The sequence below is a fragment of the Sinohyriopsis cumingii genome, chromosome 8 (genome assembly GCF_028554795.1).
Source record: "Sinohyriopsis cumingii isolate HCF-2022 chromosome 8, ASM2855479v2, whole genome shotgun sequence".
In the NCBI taxonomy this organism is placed as follows: Eukaryota; Metazoa; Mollusca; class Bivalvia; order Unionida; family Unionidae; genus Sinohyriopsis; species Sinohyriopsis cumingii.
Genome location: NC_142968.1, coordinates 7381422 through 7395602, shown reverse-complemented (window position 1 = coordinate 7395602; position 14181 = coordinate 7381422). Strand labels below are relative to the sequence as shown.

At 41.3% G+C, this 14181-nt stretch overlaps 1 protein-coding gene and 1 pseudogene across 2 annotated transcripts in view; one reads left to right on the top strand and one right to left on the bottom strand.

Moving 5' to 3' along the window:
• Positions 1–5821, bottom strand: part of LOC149792921 (uncharacterized) — a 70643-nt gene extending 64822 nt beyond the window's left edge. Inside the window, exon 1 of one of the 2 annotated variants that reach the window (XM_089966753.1) lies at positions 5507–5821. The gene's annotated coding sequence lies outside the window, so the exon portion shown is untranslated. Of the gene's footprint in view, positions 1–3182; positions 3255–5506 lie in introns of those variants that run through there. The other variant, XM_089966752.1, reaches the window with a different exon arrangement.
• LOC149792922 (uncharacterized) lies at positions 3772–4704 on the top strand (annotated as a pseudogene).
• Positions 5822–14181: the final 8360 nt, after the last annotated feature.

Sequence of the window (14181 nt, the reverse complement as noted above, 5' to 3'; positions counted from 1 at the left end):
AGCCCGACTTTTTTAAAAAGCACTTGTCCCGGACTAGCAACTTGGAACATTTTACTTGTCCGACTTCAAAAATGACTAGTCAGGGACGTCGGGCTATGGGATTTGCTCAGCCCTGTAGTATCTAGTAAGGAGTTTTCCCCGAAGGTGGTACTAACAAAACCTGTTCAAAGTGGCTGATGCTTACAGCAGGTGTCCAAATACGCTTCTATGAAAATGGCATAAAGGCGTCCAAACTCACTTCCATGCAAATCAGGTAGAGGCATCCAAAGGCACTTCCATGAGAATGGGGTATGGCATCCAAGGCACTTACATGAAGTAATGGGTAAAGGTAAAACACTGTATGCTTATACTTGTATCCATTGTTTTCATGTGACGTCACAAAACGTGTGTACATACATATCCGCCATTTTGAGCCCCTAGCCCTGCACCTAATAACATTGTTTTTCCCGCATAATTACAATGGCATGTCTCATTTTGTGCGTAAGAATACAATAATACATCACATTCTGTTGTGCATGTCAACCGCACGAGGCTGAATGCATGACTTTTCTACTTGTTTTCTTCAAGTAAAACATTGAAACTTCAACCATCTTTGTTATTCTTTCATAAACAAAATAGATCGATCAATAAACCAATGCGTAAACAAATGGATACACAAACAAGTAGAAACATGTAATGATTTTCAATTTTCATGAGCTGAAATCAATCATCTGGTTATCGTTCAAGTTAAAAAGGCTAATTGTTAATATATAACTTCATATTTCAAAAAGCATTTCAGGAATACTTCTTTTTGACATTTGACACAAAGTCGTGTTCCGTTTGGCACGTGTTTCGTTTGAATACACTCAAGATGCAACTTCTTTGAACGGTTTTAGCTTTCATTCAGTATCATCCTATGTCCAACGTCTCCACCACAAATACAGTAATACCTCGAACATTCGCGAGGTTAGGTTCCAGAACCAGTCGCGGATCAGGAGGAATCGCAAATGTTTGGTACGAGTCACTAAAAATGCTAATAAATGCTTATTTCTAGGGTTTAAACCATAAATATGACCCAAATCATGCTCCCAAAGCACTTTAATTTCATCTAAAAGTTAGCTTAATACATTACCCTTAAAATGAGAAATAAATGGTTGACGTAAAAATAGAGTACAGTATCGCCTAATGGGCATTTGCCACACTAGTGCATTTACAGTAAGGTACATGTATACTAATATTACCCCTATACTAATTCATTGGCTGCCGTTTTCTTTTGCACTCACAGTAAGGTAAAACCAAGTAACGAATGGGACTGTAAACTTAAACTTAATGACTGACGTTTTCTTTGTCATTGTCTGGAAGGTAAACTAGGTAAACTTCATATGTCACAGAAGTCATATAACGAAGGTACAATTCAATAAAATAAAGAAAACATGTACGTCGAGGGTACCAATGAAAATTTCGCAAATCTGTGAATTCGCGAATCCAGAAACGCGAATGCACGAGGTATTACTATACAATATTTGACCATACTAATTAAATTGATTTGTCAGCTGTCTTAGGCACAAAAACTGTTGTCATGAAAAGTATTTGTACATAAAAGTTCTGGCATAAAACACACGTTACAAACTTTTAATTCATGACTGATATTGTATCGCAAAAATCATTGTCCGAAAACACTCTTTTATGATGATAAGCTTAGGGATATAATGCTAAACACTTTTTAAAAATGTAAATATTGTCTGTCTGTAAAAAAATAAAAATAACTGCAATTCTATTTGATAGCAATATGCACGATTATGGTTCAACTTCACTATTCTGTCTCTTGAAATAAGCAAGGGAACTTCCAGCTTTATTTTTATTTTCGTGCTATAGGGCACTTAATTTCAAGTATAATCTATGTATCATTTCAGTGAAGTAAATGTCCTTATCGACAGTTAAATCAAATTATTATCTTGAATATACATGATGACTAATGTTGACAAAGGTTTGTTAGAGACTCAAAATGGCAGCGCAAGGTGTGCACAAATTGCATTGTGGGTATTTGTGTACTCAATCATGACGTCTGAAAACAACCCATAAGATTCTATCAAAGCTTACTCTTGTATAGGGTAATATATAATCTATGCTTATACTTGTATAACATGATACTTTCTAACATTTTTTTTATTGGGTAATACACTCTATGCTTATTCTTGGTACAGACTAAGACACCCTATTTACATAACATTATACTATCTAAAATTATTATCATATAAAGTAAGACACAAATGCTTATTCTGGTACAGAGAAAGACACCCTAGTATTATATCTAAGCTTACTCTTATATAGGGTAATATACTCTATGCTTATACTTGTATAACATGATAATTTCTAACATTTTTGTTATTGGGTAACACACTCTATGCTTATTATGGTATATTATACTTATAACATTAAACTAGCTGACCTTATTCTGTTAGCAGTGTGATGTTCAATAACCTCACAATCATTACTAGTGTGATGTTCAATATGGTCGCAATTATTGGCAGCATCATGTTCAATATGGTCACAATTATTGGCAGCATCATGTTCAATATGGTCACAAATAAGATGTTTTGATGTGGACAATATTAGTACAACATATCTTTTGACGCGGACAATATATAACTAACATACAGAGATGTTCCATGTCAGCCAGTGTCAATAATTAACATATACAAAAATGATGAATCAAGGAGGTGGTATACTGTACTAAAATACAGAGGTCATCAACGTTTACATTTTATCTTTTTTATAAAAAAATAATTTTATACCCAAGATAACACCAAGGCCTGGATCAATTCCAGCACCTTTTTTTTCAAAGTCCAAACGTAATGTATCAACAATAGAAAGCAGGTGTTAACACGAACTTAAGTATCAATAAAGAAAAGTGCATAGTAACAGACGCGCTTCTAATGCTCCCTGGTCTTAAATTTAAATACCTGATCACGAAATATGTTAGAAACACCTGATTTTAGGTTTGAAATGCTGTAATTATTTACAAAGTATCGAAAATACGTTACTCCTGTAAACACGAAATTACGTTACAATGCATCTACCGGGATTTTGTGTCATAACGATGGTTAAAACCAACATGTTGTGCGTTAGCATGTAATATTGTTGTATAAAAATACGCTTCTTCTATCATAAGGATAGGCAAATAAAGGTATATTTGTACTCACACTGGCAAACTACTGATTTCAAGCAGCAAATTTTCAACACTCTTCACTTAGCAGCCGGAAGTAAACCTAATATCGAAATCGAGCACGCCAGTAGTTTTTGTAATGCGGGCTACTTGTTCAAGACCCGGTACAATGAGAAAACAGAAGAAAAAATAAACTAACAAACGATCAAAAATATTTTAAAAATATTCAAAAGTGTTTCAAATTAAATTTAATGTAGAATACAGATTTAACAAGATAATATCGAGGTTTTTCATCCCGCATACATAAAGATTTTAAAAGATTAGGTTCCAAGTGTTTACTTATACTTGTTTTTTTAACATTGATTGCAGTTTGGGGCCATATTCCGGATTTCCTTGTTGCTGATTGACAATATTGCTGCTTGATGAGAGAATTATACTGGTTACAATGTTAATGAACTTAGAATGCCTGTGTCAAACAAACTACAGTTTAACATTTTTACTATAAGACTACGGTGAAGAAGCATTGCCGAGGACCTATGCTCTACCGGGAAATAAATGTCTCCAAGGACTGTGAGATCCTTCAAGAAGACCTGAACCAACTGGCCCTCTGGGAAAGAACTTGGGGTATGTCGTTCCATCCAGAAAAATGCAGCATCCTAAGAGTTTACAGGAAAAAATCACCAATCCCAATATACTCTTAAGGGGCACAAGTTAGCCAATGAGCAGGCAACATAATATCTAGGGGTGGAATTGTTTAGAGACCTCTCTTGGAAAAGGCACATATACAAGATAGTGAAAAAAGGGAACAGTAACCTTGGTTTCTGCGCCGCAACCTCCAAATCAACAATGAAGAAGTAAAAAGTGCGGCATATTTCACTCTGGTTCGACCAGGTTTTGAGTATTGCTCGACTGTGTGGAACCCACATAGTAAAGATCTAACAAATAAGATAAAGATGGTTCAGAGGAGAGCGGCTAGGTTTACCACAAATAAATATCGTAACACTAGCAGTGTCAGTGCAATGCCCAACCATCTCCAGTGGGAATCACTCGAATCCAGGCGAACCAAGGCCCAGCTAACCATGATGTACAAGATTGCGAACAACCTAGTGGACATACCAGCGGACAAATACCTGACCCTGGCATATAGCCAAACTAGGTCAAACCACAGGAAAAAGTTACAATTAAAGTCAGCATCGACAAATTGTTTCAAGTTCAGCTTCTTCCCATGTACAATAGGGACTTGGAACAAATTACCATCAATAATTGCAGAAGCTCCTGACTTGGTATCTCACAAGCAGGAGCTTTCCAAAATCACATTCTAATGAACTAGTCAGCTACAAGTAAGACCTAGTGATTCTCAGGGCTATGCCGGTTGAGGTTCCATATCTCATTGCCGTTACGGTAGCCGGATTGGTATGAGTATGAAGGGACGAAAACGTACACTGACACACTTTTACTTATTTCTGCCTTTCCTATCATTACTCTTCTGACTGTCCTATCACTTCCATCTTTACTTTATCTTTGACCACGTACCACCCGTTGCTTAATAGTCAAGTGTGACTGTGTCAACGTATTTATAGATAGATAGATAGATCTACGACGTGATAATTCAGTCGTAGTCGTTGTTTGATAAGGCAGAAAGGTTTATTACCAAAACTAACATCCAGTATCAAGTCAGACAGATTAGGCTTTCCAATTTTGGGTAATAAATGTTTCAAATCCAAATGTTTAGTTCATAGACTGACCATTTGAGAGAGAGAGAGAGAGAGAGAGATCTGTTTGGAAACAATAAAACTTAATGTATCTTATAGGAAGTGTTTATACTTTCACGTGGAAAAAGTGTAAGGTAGTTACAGCTAACTGTCATGTCAACGCAATAAAGGTGTATGGTTTAAATTTTAATTTTTGTGGAACACAGTCATGCACAGCCATTTTTAGATTCAGCGTTCTGAAAAGGGATACTGTTCAGCTGATTGACATATTTAACAAAAACTGAATCACTAAAGTGTGTGTGTGTGCGTGCGTGCGTGTGTGTGTGTGTGTGCGTGTGTGTATGCGTGTGTCAATGCGTGTGTAGTATCCATACACGAGATGATAAATGAATAAAATTTATTTGGAAAAACTTAAGAGAAACAAACCACCGCTACCAAGATGTAAGCGTCAGCGGAAACTACAGCTACTATCACCTCATCAGGAGTGAGACTTGGACGTGGAAAGTGAGTAAGGTAGAGACATCTAATGTTATCAAGTCAGTTTAGTTCTTCTCCAAAATAAAGTATAATTTTCATTATTATCACGCCCTAGGGCGACGGTAACACTTCTCCACCATACTATTTTATATAAAAAAGGCCTTTTGCATACCTTCTGGGCCTCTCCTCGTGTGTTTCCCGCCATCTTTATATCTTCCTCGTGTTTTGGGGCCTGACCACTTTCCTACTGCATTGGTGGTTCCATTCTAAAGATTGATGAGTGATGTTGGCTTCTTCAGTATGTGTTATATCCACCTCCTCTTTCCATTTCCATCTCAACCGTGATTGGTGGCTGATTGGATAGTTTCTAGGATTTTATAATGTTCATCGTTTCTGGTCATTGAGTATACAGCGGAGACGTTTGTTAACAATGAATTCAGTCTGTTGGATGGCTTGAGCCGACTCTCGGTGTCTCTATTCCTTCTGTTCAATATCATGATTATTTCTGAAGCGCATAACGGGTATCAAGGCAAGTTTAAGTGTGTTAAAGGCCTGACTCTAAGGTCAAATAGCAAGTGTGCATGTTATAATCATGATTTGTATATCTGCTCGTGTTTCGCCAGTAGTGAATGGGGCCACCCTAGCCTCAATGGGAATTATCATTACAGAGACCCCTGGGCCACTCTAGCCTCAATGGAAAATTAACATGGAGAAAAATCGTGGGCCACTCTAGCCTCAAGGGGAATTTAACATGGGAAATAGTCTTGGGCTACTCTAGCCTCAAGGGGAATTGAACATGGAGAAAAAACCCTGGGCCACTCTAGCCTCAAGGGGAATTGAACATGGGATTTTTTTTTTTTAATTTTTTTAAATTTAAATTTAAATTTAAATTTAAAAAAAGGGTAGGCAATTGATTAAAGTCATTCTCTTTTCGAGAAATATGGCTGGCCCTGAAAAGGGCCTTTGGGTTTATATTAATGTATCCATTAACATAAAGGGCACGCATTGGTCTTCTTCTTGTCCTTAGGCTGCGTTTCACTGTAGGACCGTAAATCAGGACTCTTTTGAGGCATCCTTGTCTTTCTACGTAGATCCTACGTATCCACAGACTGGTGTTTGTCCTGTGGACAACGGTCCACTTGGATCGGACATACATGGGTGTGTCCGTCCGGAACATCATGGAAGACACAAGCGTAGAAGATTGCACATCGGTCCACATCTTGAAGCGACGAGAACAAGTGAATCAATGCACTGAACTGCGCTTATTTATAGGTAGAGGTAGGATTGAAACGGATTGAGTTCATTCACCAATCCAAACACGCGTTACAAAATTCAGTCAGCCCGCATCCAATCCGAAGAGATTAGTCTGTGACGTCAGTTGGTCTATATAGATTCGCTAGCGCTTGTGTGCAGTCAATCTATGCGACAGTGATTCAACATGACGGAAATTCAGAAAACGATCCATTGGGGTGCACCAGCAGGGGAGACCGCCCAAGGGAACCCGGACTTACTTTCAGAAGAGGTACATTGGGATTTTGTGGATTTTCTTACCTCGCAAGAATTTGTTCCGGAACCTTCGTCTCATTCTTCATTACCGCAAGTGGAGAATTTTAGACAGAGACAGAAAGAAGAATTGGAGAAATTTATGCAACGACAAAAGGAAGCGGAACAAGCTTTTCTCCTACAGCAACAGCAACAGCAACAAGAAGAGGTAAGAAAAAAACAACAGCAACAACAGCAAGAAATAGTAGCAGCAAAGAAACAAGAGGGTGAAAATCAAACGGCTACGGTACTGTTGGACATTTTAGCGGAGTTAAGACGTCTGAAACAAACGTATCAGACTTCTTTATCACGACCGAAGAGAATACGACCTTCCCGAGCTAAACACGCCAACCCTGTGACTAAGCCTATCGTACCATCCTTAGTGATTTCAACCCAATCATCAGAAGTAGGCCTTGGCCGTGGCAAAGGCTTAAGGCAGTTAAAGTTGATTGGTTAAACTCACTCCTACACCATACAGAAAAAAGGCCCTTTTCAGGGCCACCCACATTTCTCGAAAAGAAATACAATTTCAATTTGCCAATAACTCAAAAATAAACCCCACCCATTTTACCCTTATAGTACGTCTCTGTGTATGAGTGCGTGAGTGTAGCTTCTTATTTTAAAATCAAAACTCAAAGACACTTACCTTATATCATTAATGTATTCTTTTCTCCATAGTTACAATCCAATTCACAATTCACAACAGAACACTTTAATTAAAAGTTCATTGACTTCTTCTTTCTCCTTGTTTAGTCTCTCTGTTTTTTGAATTTCTTCACCCTTTTTTCCTCATTTTCTTCCCTTCTTCTTTTCTTCTCCTGTTTCTTTGCCTCTTTTAAATAGAATTGTCTTCTTTCTTCCTCTTCTTCCTCTCAAGAATCCCTCTCTTCTTTCGAAGAATCCCTCTCTTCTTCCGAAGAATCCTACTCTTCTTCTGAAGAATCCTTCTTTTCTTCTGACTCCTCTTGTTTCTTTTTTGGGCAATCTGGAGACCAATGTCCTTTTTCTTTACAATAATAACAGGTATCTTGACTTTTGTCTTTTTTAGCCCCTGTTTTTTTTCTTTTTTGACGGTCTGGACACTCTGAAGACCAATGCCCTTTCTTCTGACAGATATAGCAAGTATCCTGACTTTTATCTCGAAAGGAAGGAGAGTAGTCCGTAGGCTGGTCTGAAGAGAATTTTCTAATGACCCCTCGCAAAGCTCTGACGAAACGTTCCATCTGGTTAGTCTCTTCCATGAAATGAATAGTGAAAGGACAAGACACACACCCTTTTATATACGCTGGTTTGTCATGACTATAAATTAGTCTATGGTGTTTAAACTTTAGTCATTTCACGTTTTTCACTCAAGATGAAACGATCCTATTCATTCGAGAAGAAAGAAGAAGAAGAAGAAAGTAAGAGGCAGAAACGTGATCTATCGCCTCGTACCAGGGCTGAAATCTTGGCACAAATTCATGCCAGTGATTTTGAAGAGGACATGAGTGAACAGAATCAGAACCCTCTAAACCAAGTTCACCACGCTTAGTCAACCCTGAAAAATACTATTCCATTCGAGAGACGGAAAACCGCTCCTCTAGAAAATTTAGAACCACGGCTTACACCTACACAGTGAAGTTTAAAGATTTCAAGGCCGACGTACCCTTGGAGAAAGCAGAAGGGTTTATCACCGAGATGTGGGATTCTTTGCTCACCGCACTCAAGCGACAATGTCAACCCAAAGAAGACGATCGCTTGACACTATCCATAGATCACGACGGTTTGAAATCCCCTGTTTGGATCGAGTTTAGCAGACCCGCAGAACTAACCCCTTCCAAAGTCATGGACAAGGTTCAACACGTACAACAATCTAATGACCAGTTTGACATCACCGATGGTAAAGCCACACTGAAAATGGCCCACGTCTCTCCTCCTCGAGGGACTGGACGCAAAAAGATGTTATTGGTGGACGACCTTCGCAACACCAAAACAAGTCTCGTCCGAATTAACAACCCTCAAGACCAGATGTGTTTAGCTCGAGCCATCGTGGTGGGACGAACCTATGCCAACAAGAACGACACGGTAGAATGGAAAAGAGCCTGGAAAACTATTCGACAATCGGACCGAGCCAAACAACGAAACGAAGCAGAACTCCTGTTGCAACAAGCTGGTCTGTCCAAAGACACACCCTGTGGCATTCCTGAGATGCAAAAATTGCAAGATGCCCTAGCTCCAGGCTACACCTTGAAAGTGCACCCTCAAGAAATGCGCGGACCTCTGTTGTTTCGAGGCCAAGACATTAAGGACGGAAAATACATTCATGTTTATTATCACGATGACCATTTCGATACCATTACCACTATCACCGGATTCCTGGGATACAGATATTACTGTGAGAAATGTGATTATGGTTATAACAATCGAGAGCAACACAAGCATTGTGGATGGAAATGCCCATGATGTTTGGCCTCTCCACCCTGTCTGAGCGAAGAACCAGTGCCTTGTTCGACTTGTCTGCGCACGTTTGTCAGCCCTACCTGTTACCAACAACATTTGAAAACACAAGGTTCACAGAAGAAATGTGCTTGTCAACTCCTGAGATTGTGCCATACGTGTAGACAAGGCATACGTACCAACAGTACCAAGGCACACGTATGTCGAGGAAAGAAAGAATGTCACATTTGTCACCACATCGTCGACTTGGAACACCAATGCTACGTGCAAAAATACCAACCCCCACCAGAGAAAGAGGACGGTCACAAGAAGAAAAGCAATTTCATCTTTTTCGATTTCGAATGCATGCAAGAGACCGGCATTCACATTCCTAATTTCTGCGTGGCTCATCGAGCGTGCGAGAAGTGCATTCAAGAACCTATCTTCAGTCATTGCCCTCACTGCAGCAAGATTCCTGGAGGGCGTGAAAAAATCTTTCGAGGACCGAACACGCTAGCCGATTTTGCCCAATGGATCTTAGATCCCATCGACAAGACGTGGAGCCAAGAGGACATCGAACGTTACGGAGATTGTCATCGTCATGCCACAGTGATGGCTCACAATTTCTCCGGATGCGATGGACAGTTTCTTCTCAGATACTATACGGAACAAGGCACCGAGCGTCCTAAAGTGACTTTGAACGGAGCCAAAATCATTTTCATGCAAGTGGGACAAGTGCAGTTTAAAGATTCGATGAGTTACTTGGCCATGCCTTTGAGTCGAATGCCTAAAACGTTTGGAATGACAGAAATGGCTAAAGGGTACTTTCCTCACTTTTTCAATACGGAAGCCAATCAACATGCCGTTCTACCCCATTTACCTGAGGCTCACTATTACGACCCCGACAACATGCGTACCGAACAACGAGAAGCTTTCTACGCTTGGTACCAAGCTCACGCCTCGGACCCTTTCGACTTTCAGGAAGAAATGCTAAAGTATTGTCGTTCCGACGTGGACATTTTACGGCGTTGCTGTGGAAAATTTCGAGAACTGTTCATGGAACACGGAGGGGTCGATCCTTTGAAAGAAGCTTGCACCATTGCCAAAGCGTATTCCTTAGTGTATCGACAACGATTCATGCCTGAAAACACTGTGGCTGTCATCAGTCCTCAAACGACCCACTTTGTCAAACGTCAATACTCGGTCAAAGCCCTACGTTGGTTACATTACTTGTGCGACAAGGAAGACAAGTGGATTCAGCATGCCCGCAACGGAGGGGGCGAAAAGACCATCGGAACGTATTCGGTCGATGGCTGGGACTTAGAAAACCCCAAGATCGTGTACGAGTTTAACGGTTGCTTATTTCACGGATGTCCCGTCTGTTACCCTGACCGTGGCACTAAAAATCAGTTTTTGCAACGAACCATGGAAGACTTGTAACAGGACACTTGTAAGCGGCGCCTAAAGTTAGAACAGGAAGGATACCAAGTGGTGGAAATGTGGGAACACGAGTACGATCGCCGTATGAAAACCGATCCCGAGTTTAAACGCCTCGTGGAAGGTTACCAGTTCATGGACCCGCTGAACCCGAGGGATAGTTTGTACGGAGGAAGGACCAATGCCACCTGTTTGCTGTACCAAGCCGACGAAGAGAAAGGAGAAGAAATCAAATACTTGGACGTGTGTTCGCTCTATCCCTACGTGTGCAAATATTGTCGCTTTCCTGTAGGGCACCCGCAATTGTTAACGGAACACATCGACCTGAAAAACATTCGACAATACGAAGGCTTGATCAAGTGTAAAGTTTTGCCTCCCACGAACCTATACCATCCCGTCTTACCTCACCATTGTCAAAGCAAACTGATGTTTCCCTTGTGCCGTACTTGTGCCGAAACGTGCAACCAGGACCAACCTTGCCATCACAGCCAGGAAGAACGTGCCTTGACGGGAACCTGGGTCAGCGTGGAATTGTTCAAAGCTCTGGACATGGGATACCAACTGTTAGAAGTGTACGAAATTTGCCACTTTCCCAAGACACAACAGTACCACAAGGGTGACCCTACTAAGAAAGGCATTTTCGCCGACTACGTGGATGCCTTTTTGAAACTGAAACAAGAAGCCAGCGGCTATCCTTCCTGGTGTCACACTCCCGAAGACCAAATAAAATTCAAAGAGAAATACTACGAACAAGAAGGCATCTCTTTAGACCACATCGAAAAAAACGAAGGCAGGCGATCGTTTGCCAAAGTGATGTTAAATTGCTTGTGGGGTAAAATGGCACAACGACCGTGTTTACCCAAGACGGAATATTTGACAGAACCTTCCCGCTACTTCCAGATGATTCACGACAAAACCAAATACATGAAACACGTGGACGTCGTTCGAGAGGATTTGATCTTGGTCAATTACGAAGAAGATCTGGACTTTGTACAAGACGACCCTTTTGGAAATGTCATCATTGCGGCTTACGTGACAGCTCATGCTCGTTTAAAATTGTACGAAGCTTTAGAACTGTTAGGGGAACGCGTCCTGTACTTTGACACGGAGAGTTGCATTTACATCCATCACCCGAGTCAACAGCACCCTGAATCGAAGGAGACCGTTTAGGAGCCTGGACAGACGAGCATCCCGACGACAAGATTCTAAGTTTCGTCAGTGGCGGTCCCAAAAATTACGGCTACGAATACCGGGACAAACAAGGAGAAGTGCACACGACGTGCAAAGTGAAAGGACTGACTCTGAATTATCGTACCAGTCGTGTGGTCAACTTTGGGGTATTGAAAGAAGCCTTGCAATCCGGAGAGGATGGAAACTTTAAAGTGCCCACCTATCAACCGATCAAGATTGTACGTTTACCCACTCACCACATCGTCAGTCGACCCTTGCAAAAAGTGTATCAAATTGTATACCAGAAGCGAGTGCGACTTCCCAATCACTTTACGTTGCCGTACGGTCACGTCGGTATTGGTCTGTATATAAAAAGGAACCCTAGGCAAGATCGATAGTTCATTGTTCATTGAAGTAACTTACCATGTCGTTGACGAAGAAGAAACCAGATTGGTTAGGAGTCAAATGTTGGACATCACCGAGACCAGGGTTTTGAGGCTTGGACACAAGAGGTGGCCCAGTATGCACGAGAGTTATTCAAGGAAAAAAGTTACTTTTCAACCTGTGTTAGTGACGGTGCCAGAAGAACCCGTCACCCAGGACAGGACTGTCGTGGACAGGCCTGAAAGGCCCTTTCGGGAGGACACTTGTGTGACCTTACCCCCTACTATAGAACTGGTTAGAACTTTACCCAAAACATGTGGTTGTTGTACAGACACTTGTTTTTATTCCACGTTCATGGTTATCATGTGCCTTTTATTCTTGTACTTAAGCCTTTGGCTTTTATGTATTTTTGTCTTTCGTATTCATGTTTGAAAAAAAAAACATTCAATAAACGTGTTCTGAAAAAAAGTATATAAACTCTTGTCTTGTTTGTTTTCGTGTCACAAGTGACATTTCTCACACTATGGCTACCTCTGCTGTCTCTGCTCCCTCTTCCTCTACTGTCAAAGTCATCGACGAACACTTAGATCGTGCCAGTTGGGAGGCTTTGTATCTTCGCCATCCCTTTAACATGCTCATTGCTGGACCTAGCGGTTCAGGCAAAACCGAATTCGTCAAACGTTTGATCGAACATAAACATCATTTGATCGATCTGCCACCTCAATGGATCGTGTGGTGTTACAAAGAGTGGCAATCGGCGTACAGCCTCTTGCGAGAAAGTCAAGGCGATTCCATCGTGTTTGTGGAAGGCATTCCTAAAGAAGACGATGGCATCGTCTCTGACTCCCGTCAAACCCATTTGGTCATTTTCGACGACATGTTAGGAGAAGACGAAGAAGAAATTAAACTGTGGTTCACGTGCAAAGGGCATCACCGTAATGCCAGTGTCGTTTACATCACCCAAAATTTGTTTCAACAAAGTAAAGCCCATCGCACCATCAGTCTCAATGCGCATTACGTGGTCTTGTTTAAAAGCCCTCGAGATAAATCGCAAGTGCAAGTCTTAGCCAAACAGTTAGGAACGCCTTGGCTGACTCAGGCGTACGACGATGCCACTCAAACTCCACACGCCTATTTACTCGTCGATTTGAAACCTACCACCCCCGAGGATTTGCGATTTCGTACCCACTTGTTTCACCACTGGTGCCAAGACGGAGGGCCTGTCCTGTACACGTCTCCGTCCTCGACTTCATTTCACTCCACATAAAAAAATCTATAAAAACCTCAGACCCTTTTTCGTCTGTCTCACTCTCAGCGCGAACATGACGTCCCTTCAGTCGCATCTTCCCGTCAAATTGATTCGTGCCTTGTATGGCATCAGTCGAGAAAAAGATCCACAAACACGAGCTCGTGTCTTAGAAGCTAGTCTCAAAGAAGTCTTACGATGGTTCACGGTGACGGCACGTCAATTACTCCAAGGAATCATTCAGATTCCTAATCAAACCAAACGCTTTTTTGATCAAAACAAAGTCGCCTTGGTCCAACTGGCCGATCCCCGCATCGACACTCAAACCAAAAAACAAATCATTTTGAAACCTGGAGGGAGCGGTACTCTAGGAGGGGTCATCATTCGCTCACTCTTAAGATGGGATCCTAATGCCCCCAAAGTTATACCCAAGACAAAAGTCCAACGAAGCCCCAAGAAGAAAAAGACCAGGTCCCCAAGGAGAACTTCTCCAGTGGCAGGACCCTCCTCTTACCAGACACCACCCCGGAAAAAGACAAGAAGCCCGCAGAAAAAGAAACAGAGAAAAAGTCCCCAGAAAAAGAAAAGTCCACAGAAGAAAACTAGTCGCAAGAGAGGCACCTCGGCCAGGACGCAACCTTACACTCGCAAAC